This window comes from Gavialis gangeticus, unplaced genomic scaffold (assembly GCF_001723915.1).
Source record: "Gavialis gangeticus isolate Ggan-Ray unplaced genomic scaffold, GavGan_comp1, whole genome shotgun sequence".
In the NCBI taxonomy this organism is placed as follows: Eukaryota; Metazoa; Chordata; order Crocodylia; family Gavialidae; genus Gavialis; species Gavialis gangeticus.
Window position 1 is genome coordinate 47,239,105 of NW_017728996.1, and position 19,326 is coordinate 47,258,430.

The window sequence follows — 19,326 nt, forward strand, 5'->3', positions numbered from 1 at the left end:
CAGCTCGTGCAGGCAGGCTCCATTGAAGGAAAAAAAAAAGCAGAGAGCCTGATCTTTTTTTTTTCCCTCCCCAGAGCCTGCCTGAGCTGCATGGGGGCCCAGTGCTTCCCTCTGCGGCTGCAGTGCTCCGTGGGACTGCCCAGGCCGGGTGCCTGTGAGTGGGTGCCACCTGGTGGGCACCGCCACAGAGGGAAGCACCAGCCCCCACACCTCTTGCAGCTCACGGACTGCCCTGCCTGCCAGCAGCTTGCCCTCCCCTTCCTGCCACTGGAGAGGCAGGTAAGGATCAGGAGCAACCCTTGTGTACACGCCACAGGGGTTTACTTCGCCCTAAACTGAAGCGGTGTTTTTAAAAAAAACACCACTTCAATTTAGGGAGAATTAAACCGAAGTAAGCCTCCGTGGCATGTACAAATGGCCATAATCTCCATGAAGCCGACTGAAGTTATGCTAACATGTGCTAGGTAGCATGGCCCAGAGTTAATCCTCACTTGAAGTGGTGTGACTTTAAGATGCTCAGAGGGCACTTAGTACAAGTTAATGAGCTTTAATGTATGGATGCTCACTTTTTTAAGAGCCCTCAGTATGGTCTCAGTCTAACATGCAACTTCACCCCAACTCCTCTGGAAGGGAGGAGATAAAAAAGACAAATCTCCTGGATGGTTACTACTAAAAATACAGGCTCTTCATTTTAAAGCTTTGCCTGGAACTTGGACCATGCAAACCCTCTCTCATGTCCTGTGACCACTTCAGGGGCACCTATCTAGTAGCCTAAACAAATGGCGAACTGAAAAGAACAAAGACTATCTGTTCATTCCCTCAAACTCAGCTGAAGCACTGCAGATAACTAACTGTCTCTAGGCCTCAATTTTCTACCTTAAGCTACTCTAAAAACTCACTGGCTTAAAGTGATGCTTGTTGTGCTAGCTGACTTTTGCCAGGGCATCCCGAACTCCCTTGTCTCACTCAGTCCCTAACCAGAGGAGCCAGTTTAAAGCTCCTTTATTAACCATGCCTGGCTTGCCCAACACTTGCCTTGTCACGCAAGGGGTGGTGCCCTGATTTACCCCTTAGAGACGGTTTGACTCGAAGCTGCTGCATAAGAGGAGGTGACGGCTGCTCATTCTGCTAACAACATGTATCGTTTTTGTGGCTTTGGTGGGACAGGCATGGAGTTGTTGGTTTCATTTTGTTTTAAAGAAAGGCTTGAGAAGAATAGCTCCATTATTCACCAGAAAGACTACAGCCCAAACAGCTTGTTTTCCAAGTAACCAAAAAAAAACAAACCAGAAACAAATCCCTTTCCCAATTATTCTGTTTAACTCATATTGCCCCAGTTCTCAGCTAGTCCTGCATGTGGGGCAGTAATAGAGGGGTGGGTGCAAAAGTGGCTCCAAGACACCTCTGTACTCCCAGCTTTCTGGGGCAATTAAAGGCCAATTCAGCTCCCAGGTCCCTCCAGAGAGAAGAGCTGTAATGAAGCATGTTTCCCATTATACCTTCTCTACCTCTCCTCCTTCTCTTGGATCCTCATCCCTTCCCCATTCTCAGCACCTGTTACACTGAGGGGGAGCCATGAAGCAGCTCTATGCCAGACAGAAAGCCCCCTGAAGAGGGGCAATTATGAGGGTGCTATGTTCCCTGAAAGGAGGACCCAGAAATGGTGGCCAGCTAATGAAGCAAGTGTGGAGCAAGGGGATGGGAAGTGGGAAGACTGGAAAGCAAAGAACTGAGGCTGAAAAAACGATGGCTGTAGAGGGAAGCGAAAGAAGGATGGAGCAAGCGAGGACAAACAAAGAGGGAGAGGGCTAGGGAGAAAAGTCCGAGCGAGCACGAGCAAGCCCGTGCTCCCTCCCAGCCCTGGCGTTGCTCACAGCTTCACTAATTTGTTTGCAAAGGAGAAAATGAAAGAGGCTGAGCCAAGTTCTTCCCTCGGGCTCAGAAACAAGCAGGCTCTTGGGTCTGGCAGTGTGCACACAGGCACTCATGCAGAAAGGCACTCATCCTGGCAGGGCCTGCCCTGTGCCAAGATTTGTCAGGGAAGAGTGTTGCTCACAGGCCTCAGTTCTCATCAGATGAGCCCTTTGGAAACAATACTTTCCCAGCACTCTTTCATTCTCTGAACCCCTTAGCTGCTGAACAGCTTCCCCACAGCCCCTGCTGTGGCTTCTTCCCCGACTGCTCCTCCCAGAAACCTGCTGCAGAGCAGAGGCTGAAACCCAGACACTGCCGCTGCCTGTTGATGCTGCCAGCCTGGCTAGGGACAGAAGTTACACATAAACCAGTTAAGTGATCAGAAACTGGTTTAAACCTGTAACAGAACAGAAGCTCAGTGCACATAAACTAGTTTCAAAATGGCTGAAACTGGTTTAAGATAAACCTGGTTAAATGTAGTATCAGAATTAACTGATTTGGGTCAAACCAGTTTATGAAACTTTGACCCAGACCCCTTCTTGGTTCAAATTAAATCACAGTCCCCAAGCATCCCACATGCTTTGCAGCCCTGAATTGGGCTGTGCTGTCTGCTCCAGAGAGCAGGGCTGGCCCTGCCCCTTTCTTCCCTAGCTGGAGCAGTGAGAGCTGACTGACAAGGTGGTAGGGATGTGGGGGCGAGCTCAGCTGTGGATGCAGCCCAGTCTGTGGGAGGAGGGGGGACTTCCCCTCCTCCCTGTCACATTAGCAAAACCCTGAGCCAGGTCACCACCTTCCCAACCTGCTTCCATGGACTATCCTCCCTTGTCCATATTCTGAACTACCCTTGAACACTTTGGAGGCAGCCCTGCATTCCTCTTCAATTAATAACTGGTACCCCCTGAAGCTGTCCCAGACCTAAGCAGAGAGAGCTCCAGCAATTCTAAACCATGTTGTGGCTTTAGAAAGTTATGTGACCACCAGTAGAAAAACATTGAGCAACTGGCTCATCCCATGTCTGTGGATGCTCTGAATTTAGGGATCCCCAGACATGTAAGTGAGGTCTCCCAGGATTTGATCCAAGGCTTTGGAGCCCATAAGAAGGAGCTTCTGCTACTCCTAGACACCCTATACCCCAAAGAAAATCATGCTTCTTGTGCCAGTCAGTCTCTGTGAGCTGTACAAAGGATGCACCTGCCAGTCTGTGGAGGTAAAAGCTGGTACAGTTTCTTAGGTCATTTGGGGTCCCACAATGCCATGTCCCACAAAAGTTTCCACTGCTCTAGAGATTCCCCTCCTACCCAACACTTTCAACTGCTAGTAGGGCCATCACTGCTCTAGATATCCACACAAGATCCAGAGGATAGCTATGTGACATGTCAGCAAGGCCCATCTGCTCTTCAGAGACCCTTAAAGCCATTCTCCACCATTCCCACAGAAACCCACATGGCCATTCTACCCCAGAGAAAGTCATCTCTCTTTGTCCACCTGGTGGCTCTTATCATCCTAAGGCACCCTAAACACTATGGGGGCCGTATAACAATCTATGCACAGGATGCCCCCTACCTTTGCAGAGAGCACAGGCCATCACTGGTAGGCTCCAGAGCCCTATAAGTTGCTCCAGTCATTTAGAGACTGCCACAATCACATTCCTCTATAGCCAAATGTAATCAACCCTCCAGAAACCATCACAATCAAAGTCTGCCCTCTGGGACAACCGCTACTTGTCAAAAGATCTTCTGTGATTACCTCCATCTCTCCAAAGTCCACCACCACCACCACCACCAGACTTCAGCCTCAGCATGAGCTACCTTCCATCTCCTCACTGTCCTGCACAGCTCTGATATTGGGGCTACACTGATCCTCCCCTCATGATCCTCCATCAAAGGTGGAGACCCTTTCCTGGAGCTGACACATCACATAGATCTCCAGATGGGGTATGTGGTACTGTATTACACAAGGTATGCATTAGGTGTATCCACTTGAGTCAATGCTCACCATGGTCTACCCCAGGCTCTGGAGAGAGGTCCAGCTGTGACTGACTAAGGAAGACATGAGGCTTTGAGATAACAAGGATCCAAGAGCAGAACAGATTTCTTATAAAGGAGTGGGCAGGGGTGGGGTGCAACAGAAAAAAAGAAAAACAGGACCCCTCCCCTTGCATCCCAAAGAAAAACAATTTCCCATATCCCATGGCTAGCCCTCTGTAAGGAGGATCAGTGCAGCCCACTATAACTGCACCATTGTTCCATTTTTAATTAATGAAAGCAAAAACTAATCATTGAATTAAACTTCTCATTACTCCAGCTGAATGCCCGCTAAGTAAATTTAATTACTGTACGAATTGGGTCTCTCCCTGCCTGTTTCATTAGCTGCTGATAAAGATGGGAACAGTAGAAAGGAGAATGGGAGACAGAAACAATAAAAGGAGAAGAGAGGTAAATGATTCAGCAAAAGGAGACTCTCAGTATTGTTAAAGACTGGACACACTGGTTGGGGAAGGAGCCTCTCACTTCCTTCCAAACAAACTGGAATCCATCCCCTGAAGGATCTAGATAGATTCTGTTCTTCCTCAATCTACCTCCTTCTCATGGGAGAGCTCCAAATTCACCTTGCTTCATCCCATCCATAACAGGTACGGCAGACCCTCTGGGGTGTGAATCCTGGCAGCTTCCTAGCCCTGTTTCATGTCTGTAGTGAATGGCTGAGATACTTACTCCTCCTCTGGGTCCAGTGTGGGGAGGGATGGCTAGCAGGTCTCTCCCCACCAAATGCCCATCAGAAGTTTTCTGGAGGGCTAGAGGCTTGGGAATACCCTACCAGCCCTCTGAAGACAGACCTGGCACTGCACTGCAGCCAGCTTGCTTTTGGACCCATGCAGACAGAGCCACATCATAGCAGCACCCTCGCCATAGGAAGATGGGACGAGACACCTGGCTGAGCATCATTTCTCCACCCTGGAGAAGTAGAGGCCACTTCTGCAGCCCTAAAATTACCCACTTTTATCCTTGATAAACCCTCTCCCATTCTTCTCTCCTGAGATTACAAGAACCTAGTCTGAGACATCTAATTCCTACCAGCTCAGTTGACTAGGAATTAATGCCTGGGTACAGGATCAAGATTGCTAACATGGGCCTCTTGCTGGGTGATAGACAGGAGCAGCTTCTTAGGCTCAGCCTGACTGTGCCCCTCACTTTGGCAAGAGCTTGCTCCCACTTAGAAGTAGCAGCACATTCACTGCAAACCCATGGTCCAGGCTGTGACAATGTCCCTCTCCAAAGCTTGTTAGCTTGGAAGGCAGAGTTGAGGTTTGCCACAGCAGGTGCAGGGGTCTACAAGTCAATATGCCATCCCTCAAGAAGGAGTCTGTGCTAAGGGAAGAGAACAGCATACATTGAAACAGATGTCCTGCATATGGTGTTTGATCATGTATGCAGAATACTGAGACAACTGGCCAATTTCATTGTATTTTAATGCTGCCTGCTGCACAGTTCTGAATGCCAGGAGTTTGGGGGTGAGCGGCACAGCCCGGAGTGAGTTGTGTGTAACTCCTCCTAAACAAGTGGTGATGAACACGCGTCAGCATCCCCCGCACTCCAGCACAGATTTTGTTTATGCCACGCTTCTGAAGCCTTTTTCTCTTTCACTCTTCCTTGGATTCCCCGCTCCTCTCCTTTGCAACAGATGAGTGAAGAAACTGAAGAATCACTAAGAGGGAGAGGAGGTGACTGACACGCACCTGCTAAGGACAGCATCATGCCAAGGTAGCGGTTGCTATGAGGAGCAAAGAATCTTGTTAGGGGAAATCCATGATGGCTTTCACAGGAGAAATGTGGATAAAGCTCTATTTCAGGATGGGCTGTGAGGGACAGGAGTTGCATGGAGGCAAAGGTCAGGCTCTTTTGTCCTGTTAGGCACCCCAGATGCTGGGGTGGCCTAACGGAGATCCTAGCCAAAGACTGCATCCAATAGCTAAGAAGGTCACTACTTATCAGACCACACTGGGTTGTCCCATTGTCACTGCTTGGATGCAGCAGGGGGAGAAGAGGACAATGTCAGATACAGGTCCTCTACAAGGCATACTTTGGTAGCAGAGGCCATTTCTGAATGCGGTAGAAACATGCTTTGGGGGCATCAGAGTGTCCAAATGGCAACACTCTAAAAGCAAAAGACATTTTGGAATAAAGGACTGCTTTCTTGATCCCATGAGCTCACTGTATTCTCTGATGCAAGGCCCAAATCTGGATGTTCCCTTCCTTAGGAAGGGGTTGGCTTCCTTTACATGAGCAGGCAAAGCAGACCCATTAATTAATTATCTCTCTCTGTTCCTTGAGTATTTCCTGTTGCTCTTTCCCTATGATCTCCATGCCCTCTTCACTCCCCCTGCATACACTGTCTTCTGGACAGCAGCCTACTTGCTAGGCCCCATAGGGAAGGGGCCATGCTGCAAAGAATGTTTTGGCCCAATTCAGATACCTCACACACTGGAACATCTTGTGTGCGCCCTGAGATGTGGTACAGTAAATGGCTGCCCATCCACCCTGCCCCTGCTTTGAAAAGCCCATTGGCTCCCCTACTAGTGCTTGCAGCAGAGTAAGCAATGCTGGCTCTAATCCTCACGCAGAAGACTGCAACCCAAACCTTGAGGATCAGGGGAGTTAAAGAGGCCACGCTATTTTGCCATGGCTTCTTAGAGGACAAGTCTGCTTTGTCTTTGCCTGCAGCAATATCACTGGTCCTAATCCCATAAACTCTTTGTAGTACAGTAACTGCAATAAAACGGTAAGATGGAGTCAGCAGAGTTTCTCACAGCTTTATCCCAGCTCCTTATCTAGTGAGTGCTATCCAGCTATCAGAGCACAGGGGGATAGTAAAGAGGAGACAAGTGTCCCTGTCTTGACTCCATTTTGTGGGGGAAGAAGGGAGTACTGGGGAGAAGGGGAAATGTAAAGGCTGAGGTGAATGCAGGGATCCAGTTAACATGACTGAAAAGCATTAGGAGAGCAGAAAATGGGTAGAGAAGTCAGCAATGGACTTTGTGGAATGATGCAACTTCCAAGAAGGCAAGATGGCAAAGGATAAAAAGGCAGAGCACGGGCTTTCTGCCCTCCTCAGGGAAAGAACAAGCTTAGTCAATCCCTTCCAAGTCTCAACTGCCTGCACAGGAACTGGACTCAGGGTAAATTAATGAACACTGACTGAGATAGAGTCCGTGGCCACTTGAGCCTGGAGTGAACGTGGTCCCTGGAAAAAAGGACCTGCTTGTTCAAGGATGTTCAGAGTAAGATCTCAATGATGGGTGGGAAAACTGAGAAAGGAGGTAATACCAGCTGCATCCAGCAGCACTTTGAGAAGCCACAGTCCTGCACAGTGGTGACAGACCAATGCAGGCTGTGTTTTGTGAGACTGCTGTTATGCAGACCTGCATGTTCATGTCATTTTTTCTCCTTAGCAGCAGAAAAATAACATCATCCCTTAGGCTGGGGAGAAGTCTTCACTCCAGCTGAAAGCAATCCTCTTCAGAGGCAAATGCTGGATTAAATACCACTTTACTTGGTACAGCCATCCTGCAGGATGCTGTCAGGGCATCTGCCACCTGCCACCACCCATCCCTTAAGAACACAACCCTGACCTGAACAGCGTGTGGCCATTTGCCAGGCTCTACACCTCTTCATACAAAGAAGCATTGCGACACCCCTTCAGAGCTACACCACACCTGAGAAAACTACCACCAAAGACCCAGATGGAAGCTTTGTGCCTTTTCAACTAAACGTAGGGTCCAAGGACAGCGTCCTGTAATTCCTAATCTCATTGGTACAGACTATACTGCAACCAAGGGATCTTCCCAAGATTTCTCTAAAAAGCAATGCATAGTACACGCCTCGTAAGATCTGACACCTTCACACCCACTAGGCAAATAACCTCACAGTTTTCACAGCCAACACTTTCCCAGCTCTTTCTACTGTATTTTTAATGACAAAGCATCCTCCTACCACTCCAAACTGTTCCCTCAGCAATCCTGAGACCCAGTCTCCCCAGAGAGATGCCATGTAAGGGAATTTGCTCTTTTTCTATTTCTGCTTGGCATTTCTCACCCTCACTCTGCTTCTTCAAGTGAGGACTCAGTCAATCAACTGAGAGAAACTCCCACTTCTTCTGTGTCCCTGTTTGCTGTAATTATTCAACCTCCCTCCATCACGGTCCAGCAGTTCAGGAACCCTAAATGACAGCAAATGAAACTAAGGGGCATCCAAACCCCAAGCCTCCGGGCTTGGGCCTGCATGTAGGATGCCTGCCAAAGGATTTGGAAACATTTGAAGCCCAGGTGGGGTGGAGGATGTTTGCCGGTAGTAGGACCACTTATGGTTTTTGACTGACTCGTGGATTTGGAATTGATTTGGCTGATTTGGATTGGAACACAAAAAATTCTCTTAAAAAATGAGAGGAACTGTTTTCAAGGCATCTAACTAGCAAGAGATATTTGAACTGATGACTACAGTATACCACTGAACTGTTTTGCTCAGTGGCCAAACTAAAAAAAAAAAAAAACCAGCAGGAAAAAAATACCTGTGGTAATTCAAAAACATTTTTTCCACAATTTTTCTTGGGGAATAGAAAAAAATGGGGGAAAATCCATTTTGGGTTGAAGAAAACATTTTATTTGATCTGAACCAAGATTTTCATTTCAATGTTAGGGGTGTTTTACCTTCCTTTGCAAATAAAATGAAGTTGGCTGAATTAGGGAACGCTCTGTCATTGTGGAATGGATAGCTGAGCGGTTTTGTTTTTGAAAACGTCAGAAGGAAATGGTTCAACTTTCTCGCATTTTTTTTCAGTGTTTTCTTTTGCAGTCAAAACTATTTGCCGAATATGACATGAATTTGTGAGTAGGGCCTGCTGATCTAAAGCTGCACTGTTTGGGGAATAACCTATTCACTAACAACAGTTCTTCCCAGCTGTTCGAGGACATGGTGCATGACTCTCTTGGCCTGGGAGCAACCTGCTGCACTTCGAGCAGGCTGGGAGATACCCTCGGCAGGTCTTTTAGCATCCCAAGGGCCAGCTGGTCAGCTGCCTCCATTGTTCACTTGCTCTTTGGTTACTTATGTCCCCTGCACCTTATAATGCTGATGCCATTCTACTTGTCTCCTGTGTTTTAAACCTTGGCTCTGCTAGATGCCTGTATTTTATTGCCCCTTCAGATCTTACTCAAATCCTTCCCTCACTCTCTCCCTGTCCTTTTTTAGTGTAGACTTACAACATGGGCCAACATGCAGAGGAAATCTAACTGGCTTCACCCCAGACATCACCTTCTTGCTCCCTGGATGGATTAAGTAAGGATATGGCCCTCTGCCTCTAGCCCAGTGCTCTGCTGGCCTCACTGTGAGGTGGAGGTAGCTGAAACGTACCCTCCTCCCACACACAACAAATATAACTTCGGTTGGGGAGAGGGGTCCTGTGGGACAATGTGTGGTGCAGTTTCGGGTGATCATCTCCAAGCCTCTACAGTACCCAAAACAAATCCAAATGCTTCTTGGACTCATCCATTGTTGCTTCCCGCTCCTACCACAGTCACTCCCTTCCCCTGTCTAATTTATTATATTTTGGGCCAAACAGTTCTGCCTATTTGTACATCCCTCATTTTTTATAAGGCCCCTTTGCTCCTTCCCAGGAATAAGACTGAGGGGGAAACTGCAGCTTCACTCTGTTCAAGGAGCAGTGACTTGCTGGAGCTGGTGCCCACAGCTTCTCCTGTTCTCCTGGGGCCAGAACTGGGTACTCAGTCACATGAAACAGCACCCAATGGTACAAAGAATTCATTTCAACAGGTCTACTTCTGGTGTGAAATACCGCTCAGAGAGCCAAATCCTCTGCTGGAGTAAATCACTGTAGCTCCACTGCAGACCTCAGAGCTATGCCAGATTATACCAATCAAGGATCTCACCCAGTGTCAGCATAGTCACTGCAATCTGGCTCTTTGTCACCTCATTCCTATTTATTCATTGACCAGCCTGGCACCAGTAGCATCTCTTGGTCTTTTGGTGGGGATGTGCCAGAGTTCCCAGGTACAGCTCAACCCAGAGTGAGATTCACTAGACCACAATCACCCTGTTCACTCTCCCTTTCAACATTCACTGTCTGCCACTGTATGACACTCAATACTGGGCAAGATGGACTGATGGTGTGACCAACAAACAGCAGTTCCTATGTTCTCATGTCCTCTTCCTTGGATGAGGGAGGTATCAGGGAAGAGATGGAGCCGCAAGAGTGATAGAGGATGGGGGCAAATTGATCCTACTGGTTCCAGAAAAGCTTTGCCTTCCTCCTCCCCCTGCACCTTCAGCTTTCTCTCTCAACTGGCTGGCTTAGTGACCAGGCAGGCTGTCTAAACCACAACCATGACCTCTATGATTTCTTATCCACCAGGCCGCACTGTGGCACAGACAGTGGACATGAGGAGGGGTTGTCATTATGCTCTCCAGTATTACGTCCGATGATGCTATGGTCATTGCTACGGGTCTTGTACCAGGTATGGAGACTATGACACAGTTGTTCTTAACTGGATGTTATATGGGGTTTACCATCTTCATCTTCCTCTGTGCTGTGATGATGACAGTGATCAGCCAGACCCACCCATGCCATATGCATCACTCTTTAGGGCCCCTCCTAGACCCACCCCTAGACCCATACTGCAGGATGTCCTGAAGTAGAGTCACCAGTCTCTTCCCTTTCCCCAAGTCACTCCTTAATGTAATCCCTGAGGTCCTCAGAGAATTTCTTCTGACTCAAGCCCCAGTCACTGTGAACATCCCTGCACTTGACAAACCTACTTATCTGATGCATGATGGAGCCTGGCTCTCAGAAGTGGGGAAAGCACAGAGCTGCACAGAAATCAAGCTAGTTCTTCACACAACAGTGCACAAAACTTGACATGAGAAGAAGCCAAAAAAAAAGAAAAAGAAAAAAGGATGGCTGGGAACCTACCGTCTTGACTGACTCTCACGGCCTTGCTATGAAACCTTAGACACTCTTCCAGGTAGGGGAGGGAGAGGACAGCCTTGATCCAGAAGGTTCACGAGGGAATGATGGTCCTAGCCAAGCCAACAACTAGGGTTTCAAGAAATCCAAATCCAGTTCAAAGTGCTGCAATGCCTCTGAAGACTCATCCAACTCTGAACATGGCTCCCTGCAAAACAGGATGGTACAGAGGGAGTGTGAGCAGGGGCTGAAGGCAGGAGGATGACAGTTACAGCAAGAGAGGAGGAAAAGGAAGAACAGTGGCACAATCTGCACAAAGGGGCTCTGATTTGGGCTGGAATATGAGAAGCCTGGGCTCTGAAAATTCTCAAAGGCATGGGGAAAGCACTGACTGGAGCAAATAATTTTGGAAGAGGCCTAAAATGCACCTGCAAAGCATTTCCTCAGCAGAGCTGCTGAGAGTTTGGCTCCCAGGATATTTCTGCTAATAGGCTTGACCTCTACCGGTGCCCTGTTGACGCTGGTAGAAAGCTAGGAGTTCCCAAATGGCTTACAAGTGGTGTGAAATCCACACCTCTGGAGTTGCAGGAGGGAGCCTAAAAGGCTGGCCTCAATAAACACCTCTCTCTCGGCTGTGCTTGTAACATCACACTCGGCAGGGTGCTAAAACAGGCAGTGCTGCAACTGAAGCCACCCAGGATGCCGCAGCCCTGCCTGGAACACCTTCATTTCAATAATTAAAAACAACTGTGTGCCACTTTGCTGACACTTCCTAACCAGTGGCTTGCTGTAGCTGCGTGCCTGAGCCCTCCCCACTTGCTGCATCAGATCTAGCATGGGCTGGACTAGGCCTGACACTTTCACAGTGGGGGGTGGGCCAGGAGGCTCTCTCTCCTCCTGCCAGCCCCAGCTGCTCTCCCTGCCTGAAAGGGAACAATTCCCCTTGCCCTTCCAAGCAGGCCACCCCCCAGAAGAGGGAGGCACAACCCACCTCTGTTGGGGATGAAGGGAGGGTCCTGCCCAGGGGAGGCTGTGTGCCTTGGAGGTCTGGGAGGAGGTGGTATGACCTGTCTTGGAGTTCTGGCTGGAGCAGGACAGCTTGGGTCCATCCCTTTACACTCAGCACCATGCCACTATGGAGTGTATTACGGAGGAGTGTATTATTGTCAATAGAGTCCAGAGCGCCAGAGATCTTATTAAGAGATCTCAATAAATAAGTGAGCAGGAAAACCCCTTGTGCTAAACTCTCATGCCATTCTGTAGGAAAGCTTCACATCTAATGGCTCTGGATGGGTCCCTTATCCCTTGCTGCAGTGGCTGCAGACACAGGTCCAAGGGCTTCATTCTGAAACAGAGAGGGCCAAGGCCTTTTCACCTTCTTTTTCTTTCCCCTTTCTACAGAAAAAACCCCCACTCCCACCCACTGGTCTTTCCTTCTCAGGGGAGGTTTGCATGTGTGTTTATATTCAGTACAAGTAGAACAGATGTTCTAGGAGTTGAGAGAGGTAAATGGAGAGATCTATTAGGCTGAGGAAAGGTTTCTGCAGGGAAGAAGCAGAAGCCCCGTGGCTTCTGTTTTTTATCACTAGATTGGACAAAGCACTCCAGAGTGTGCTGCAGGAAGCAGTCCTGTGGTGAGGTGACTGGGGCAGACGGACAAGCTGAGTGGATGTCAGGAGGTCTTCTCCATCTTTGATGCCTCAGCTTTTGATCTAATTATAGGACCCCACTGAGACTACAACCCCAGAAGGGATTGAGGTAGATGTTTCCATTTGGAACCATACTTGCAGACTAGAAGTGTGCCCAGCTGGTTCCCATAACTGGCCATGCAGGCAGGATACTCTGGGAGCTACGGAGTGGGTCGAAGGAGACTGGGGTTCTAATCTCAGCCCTGACAATGGCCTATTGCTGTCTCCCCTGGGGCAAACCATTTCAGCTCTGTATTTGCCATCTGGGATACAAGTACTTGCCCACTTCTGTATGGCTTTTCTGGATCTGGCCTGAAAGAACAATGCCTAATTATTATGCCAGGAGGCTCCCAGGTACACAGCACACTCATGAGCAGGTGACAATATGTTTGGGCGGAAGAGGTAATAAAATAATAATCAGTGCTAATGCACCACTTTCCCTCTTTAAAGTATCATACACATATTAATTGACTAATTTTCATGACATCCCAGTGAGCCAGCTAAGGATTATTATCCACTTTTCATGTAGAGGGAAATGGAAGCAGAGGGGAGGTTAAGTGATTTGTGCAAGGTCACAGAGGAGATCAGTGTCAGAGCCAGGATTTGCACTCATGCATGTCTCTGACTTGTAGCCACCCGCTCAGTCTATTAGATGACACCTCACGCTTTGTAATGATGGTTTTACTGTCATCTTGTCCTGTTCTCAAGGTGCATTAGTCCATTTGGTCTATAGTCAGGGTGTTTTTGCCAGTGGCTATGGGAGTGATTTAAAATAGGCAAGCATTCACATATCAAGGAGTACAGATGTGCTACAGCAACCTGCAGCTCCTGCAATGAGATGAGGTCTCTGCCAAGGATCAGAGATGGCACTCTTCAGCACAAAACCAGCCTCGCTGCCTGGGTCAAGGTGACACCAGGCAGGAGGGGCCAATATTTGCAGGAGGCAGCTAAGGCAGCTAACAATATCCCCATGCATTTGGGGTCACAAAGGATCTCACAGTCCTTTTGTTCACAGAATCACAGAAAAGCAGGGCTGGAAAGGAACTCTGGAGGTCATTTAGTCCAACCCCCTGCTTAAGGCAGTATCATCCCTATCCAAAGTATCCCATACATGTGCTTGTCCAACAACCTATTCCTAAAACTACACAATGAACCCTGTTGCCAAACTGCAGGGTACACTGCCCCAAAGCACCAAGACCACCATGACATAGGTAAAGCAGGGAGACAGGGCCAAAGAACAAGGTCATGCCCTCAGCTATAGAGGAAGGCAAACCTGCTTCCCCCGCCTCAGTCCATCCCATCTGACCATGGGGTAAAATTCCTTCTTGACTCCAAATGCAGCAATTGGACTGACTTTGAGCAGAGGGTCAAGACCCTCTAACCAGGAACTTCTGGATTATAGTCTTACCAGGAGCACTGGCAAACCCCAGTCAAAATCCCCAGCCTTGGCTGCAGCCAACACCCAATTCTCTCCTTTTAGTTAAGGGGAGCAAAGTTAATTCCAAGGCACTGGGCAAATTCAAAGTGGAGGGATGAAATTCTGCTATCAAACTGGATACGGGATTCTTCTTACACAGCTAAGTCCCCCTCGCAAATTCCACATAGTAGAACTTGCCACATTTCTGGTTTCATCCCAAGTATAAATTTGAGCCCTGGGAGGCAGCATGCTATAATGGACTTGGCACCTGGTGGGGAACAGGCAGCCTGAGTTTGGTTCTGAGCTCTTCTGTTGACTTGCTCTATGACTCTGGGAAAGTCACTTCACCCTCACAAGGCCTAGCCTACTGGGAGCCCCAGCTCAGCTGGAACATCTTGGCACTATGGTAATAAAAAGTAAGGTTTTTTTTACAAGACAGGGCTCAGTTTTGCTCAAGCAAAAAGTTTTGGACTTGATGCAAGATTCTACTATGTGGAATCTTCTGGCCTGGGTTATGCAAAAAACCAGTCATAATGGCCCCCTCTAGCCTTTCCCTCTCTAAAGGTAAGAGCCAATGCCAGAACCTTGGACCCTAAACTTGTGAAATACAGAAAAGTTTGTTCACAGCTTCCAGTTTGCTTCATTTTCACCACCCTCCCCATGTCTCTGTCCAGGAGCAGAGAGGCTGAAATGCTGTAGAATTGCGCTACACTTCTAACCTAGCCAGAAACAAAAAAACACAAGAGTAGGAAAAGGAACACCTTTTCTTGTGAATTCACCAGCCTGATTTCCAGACCAAAGAGGATTAGATACATCTTAGGATAAGCATCCCAACTGAATCAACCTATCTGATGTTTGACCATTGCTGCTGTATAGTTATGTAGATAGAGATTCAACTGTCTTGAGAGAGCATGTTACTTTAAAAACTTTCCCTTGGCCCTGATTACTGCAAAGACGTGGTATTTGTTGGGCCTTTAATAAACCACTGCACATCCATGGGCCAGAAGAGACATGGCTGTCTGCAGAGGAGTCTGTCAGATTAAATCCCCTGCAATCAGAGGCAAATTTGATCCAGACTCAAGCTTCCTCCAAAGTTCAGGGATGTTGGGCTCGGAAATTAGGTCCATCTGTTCCTGAGGCATTGTGCTCATGTCTGAAAGAGTGAGGAGCAGACAGAAAACCTAAGCAATAAAGTAATGAAAGGCTCCAGAGAGGTAGAGCAAACCAAGCTGTCCATCAATGAAGATGCACTACAGGTGGAAATATGGCCCAACTGTAAGTGGAGCAAGTTTGGAGGTCTCAGTAAGGACCCACATGGACATATATTGAAATGAAAACAGATATGATATGCATTTCACTATGGTAGCCCAAACTGAAACCCTATTGCATTCGATACTCTGCACAGAAAATGAGAGACTGCAGTAGCACTCAGAAATTCACAGTTTAAAGCAGTAATTCTCAGCCAGGGTGTCTTGGCACTTTGAGGTGCTGCAATTTCAAGGGTGCTGCGCAATATTAGCACTGTTAGGGGAGCCAGCACCTACAAGTGATTCACAAGATGAAATCCAAAGATTTCAAGTGGGAATCCATAGTGTCAAACACATTCTGTCCACTTGTGGTCTTTTGAGTTCCACAGTCAAAATGAAAAAAAAAGGGGGCATTTTCCAGGTCTAACGAGTTTGAGAACCACTGATCTAAACAGAGAGAGGGTGAGAGATGAGACTAAGGAATGGAGAGGTGGGCTGAAGGTCACCCAACAGGGGAATAGCAGAGCCAAGAAAAGAGGCCAGTGTCTCCTGAGCCCCAGTGCAGTGTTCTGTCCCCTGGACCGTGGTGCCTCAGCCTACAGCTGGCAGGGAGACAGTGCTAAATCCAGGGCTGGGTGTGACCTTCTGCACAAAATCTTTTTTGGTGAAAAATACAGATCCAGTGACACTAACATCTCCCAGACACAGCTGTTCCACTGATTCTTTTGTTCTGAAAATCAAAATTCAGAAATATTTGCCACAGACCATTTCAGCCATTTCAAAATGGAAAAGGTTGCAATTTTTTCCAGTTTAAATCAACTTTTCTTCTCAAAATGTCTTTGAAGGTTTTTTTAAAATCTCAAAACAGAAAAAATAGAACAAAAAAATGTCAAAATTGCCAATGAGCCAATCTCCCCTGCCTGTCCCCAAGCCACCCATCCTGCTCTAGCTAAAAGGCAGCACGGCAATTTGCTAGCAAGGCTGTAAGGGGCTACAAGCAGACTGTGGGAGCTGGAGGTCAGAAGGCTCTTTGGCAGAGCTGTCTGTGGGGCAGAACACAGCAGCTTCTCTACATCTGGCCATTTAAACCATCTCCCCAACCAAAACCCATCCCAGTCTGTTTTAGAAATGTAAATAATATGGTTACACAAACTAAACAAAAGCAAGAGGACACATGGGACTGAAATTGTGCAATGGGATAACTGGTGTGTCTGAAACACCTGAAAAAGAGAGAACACTGTAGGAGTACTGCATAAACCAAGGAAGGCATATGTGCATGAGGGGTCAGGGCTAAGAGCATAACTGCTGGACTCCAGCTGAAATGCACCCTGTGTGATGGGCCAGACCTAGTGAAACAGCAATGCATCAAGACAGAAATGAGGGTGAGTCCACATAGCTGCATGATACTACCTGGCTGGATTAAAGGGGTGCTGCAGGACAGGAATAGAGATACCCACTGGTGTACGTAAGGTTTCTAAACTGGAATATGAAGCAGTGGGAAGTCAAAAAAATGGTCTGGCACTTAGGACCTGGACCTGGACCTGGACCTGCAGGTAACAGTGAGGTGCTACCTGTAATAGAGTGGCAAGAGGGCTCAGCAGTGCAATAACTAGGGCTCTGCAGGGCCAGGGGTACTGACAGAACGGCTTGAAGCCCCATTGCTGGACTAGCAGGAGCAGCAAGGTGAGCCATCTGAGATGTCAACAGTGACAGGAAAGGCTGAGGGCCAAGTCTGGGGGTGCAAGGGGAGCTGTGTGGGAGACATTCTCTGAAATGGCATGTGCAGTAGCTGGTGTGAGCCAGCACAATTGGTCCCTCCTGTTTGTGAGCAGTAAAACTCATCAGCTTTGGAATGTAGGATTTACTAGTTCTGAAAAAAAAATGCCATGGGGAATAACAGGGCTTTCTTGTAGCTGGCAGCTGAATGGAATAAATCTATCCATGGGACATAAATTGTTTAAGCAAAAATCCCTCTCACTTGAATATTTTGGAAGAAAAACAGCGAGAAACTGCTTCTTTCCTCCCTTCAAGGTCAAAGCTGTTAGTCTCTGCTATGAAGGAGAAAAAGACCTCTTACTGGTAAGTTTAGCCAAAGGAAACCAAACATTTGGGAACTGGAGTACGTAACTGTCTGGATTGATCTGTCTCCTTGTATTAAGCTAAATATCTCTGTTTAATGGGGAATTATCTTTTTAAAAAGCAAATTATACAAGTCTCTCGGCATTGTAGTAGATAGAAAATGCCCAGAGCTCTGAGAAATAGTGCACAGCTTCTGTGACAGCCCAGGCTTCGAGGGTTAGCAGCTGCTGCAACACAGCATCCACTGAAGTCACAAGGGGCGCTCCAGAGAGAGCCAGAGTGGGTGGGTGAAGAAGAAGAGCCTGCTTTATAGCTCTTAGCTTTGCTCTAGGCTGTATGGCGCAAGGAATGAGCAGCCCCATGTTACGAAGGACATTATGCCCAACATCTGAAAGCACATGCTCGTGTCTCTCATTTTAGACAGCTCTTAGAGGGTTGGGGCACCATGCTCATAAGATCAACTATTTAACGGATCAGACCCTAGGTCCAACTAACCCAGTATCCATTCCCACACATGGCAGAGAGTGGATGCTGAGGGGGAGGATGAGCATGGTGTGTACAGAGGTTTCTACCCCCTGCTCTGCTCCCGCTGGAGTTTGCAGCCTTCAGAGGTTTAGTAAGTTCTGATTCAGAGACTGTGCCCCTTTCTATCATGATCAGCAGCCCCTGGCCTCATACTGCACAGCAGGAAGATGCACTACATCCACCAGAGGGAAAGGACCTTTTAGTAGCATGCTGCTGCCTCATGCAGCACTGGATGCATGTGGACAAACCCTCCCCAGGCTGTGAAGGGCAGCACCTTTGAGGGAAAACCATCCCTTAGGCATCAACCAGTACAGGGTACAGGTAGAAAGAGCGTGCCCAGGCTACTGAGGACCTCACCAGGATGGAGAAAATGCTGGATTTTGGACCTATAACTACTGATCCAGTTCCAAGGGAGAAGCTCCCACATTCATTTTCTTGCTGGCAAAATCCATCGCAGATTTACAGTCCTTCTACAGAGGGACTGGCCTCAGCCACAGGCACAGTGAGGCCCAGTTCCATGCAGACTCAAGCTCAATAAGACGGAGAAAGACACAGCCTGCAGCACAGGACTTGCTCATGGGAAGCCCCGCTCTCCCTGAACTGCCACCCAGGAGTCATTTTGCTTTTTCAAACTTCAGTAATTTAGAGCAATTTTCAGTAGTATTTATATACAGGTAAGACAGGTGCAGTCCAAACACACCACTGACAGCAGCACTGTCACAACAAAACTCCCCTATGCTGAGGATGACCTGGTGACTGGCTCTGAGCACTGGTGTGCAAGTACAGGGAGACAGGGCATAGAAGACCACCTGCACACCTTGGCATAAGCCCGCTGCAGCATGGGGTAGAGAGGGCTGAAGATGTGACTACAGCCATGTGCCAATCCCCTTCCAGAAAACTGTGTTGCCAAAAGGTGTGTGAGGGCCTGCTGTATTGTAACATAATGGACACCACCTTTAGGAGCTCTTAATATGGACCTCACCAACAACCAACAGACCAGTGGTTCACAAACTCATTAAGACTTGAGGCCCATCTCAGAAAATGCCAGCTTCTAGCTTTTTTGACTATGGAATTATTCTGTTGCAAAAAACTCAGAGAGACCACAACAGTTCAGAATGCTTTGGACACTGTTTGAAAACTTTGGAGTTATCCTGTGAATCATGTGCAGGTATTGGCACATCTAGTACGCAGAACCCTTACAAGGATATTGCAGCACCCCAGGATCTCATGGTACCCTAGCTAAGAATCACTGTGCTAGACTGGAGTGCATTAATGCTACTGATGTGACCCCAGGCCAAAACCCTCCTCACCTCCAGCCTGCCTCTCTCCTTGGTTTTATTTGCTGACTAGGGGATTCATATGCAATTACCCCCTTTTCCCAGTCACACCAGTGGGCAATAGATTGCTCTCACTGCACAGGTAAATGAGCCTGTTGTCAGTATCGCAGGGGCACTCTGGTGTCCTGCGCCTATGAAGGGAT

The 19,326-nt window shown here is 47.9% G+C and overlaps 1 protein-coding gene across 3 annotated transcripts in view; it reads right to left on the bottom strand.

The window, feature by feature from the left end:
- The window catches only part of LINGO1 (leucine rich repeat and Ig domain containing 1), a 475,932-nt gene that overhangs the window by 192,870 nt on the left and 263,736 nt on the right, over positions 1 to 19,326 (bottom strand). For 2 of the 3 annotated variants that reach the window (XM_019504434.1, XM_019504435.1), the window contains one exon: positions 10,897 to 11,098. The exons of the other annotated variant lie outside the window; for it this stretch is intronic. The gene's annotated coding sequence lies outside the window, so the exon portion shown is untranslated. The remainder of the gene's footprint in view (positions 1 to 10,896; positions 11,099 to 19,326) is intronic. 3 annotated transcript variants of the gene reach the window in all.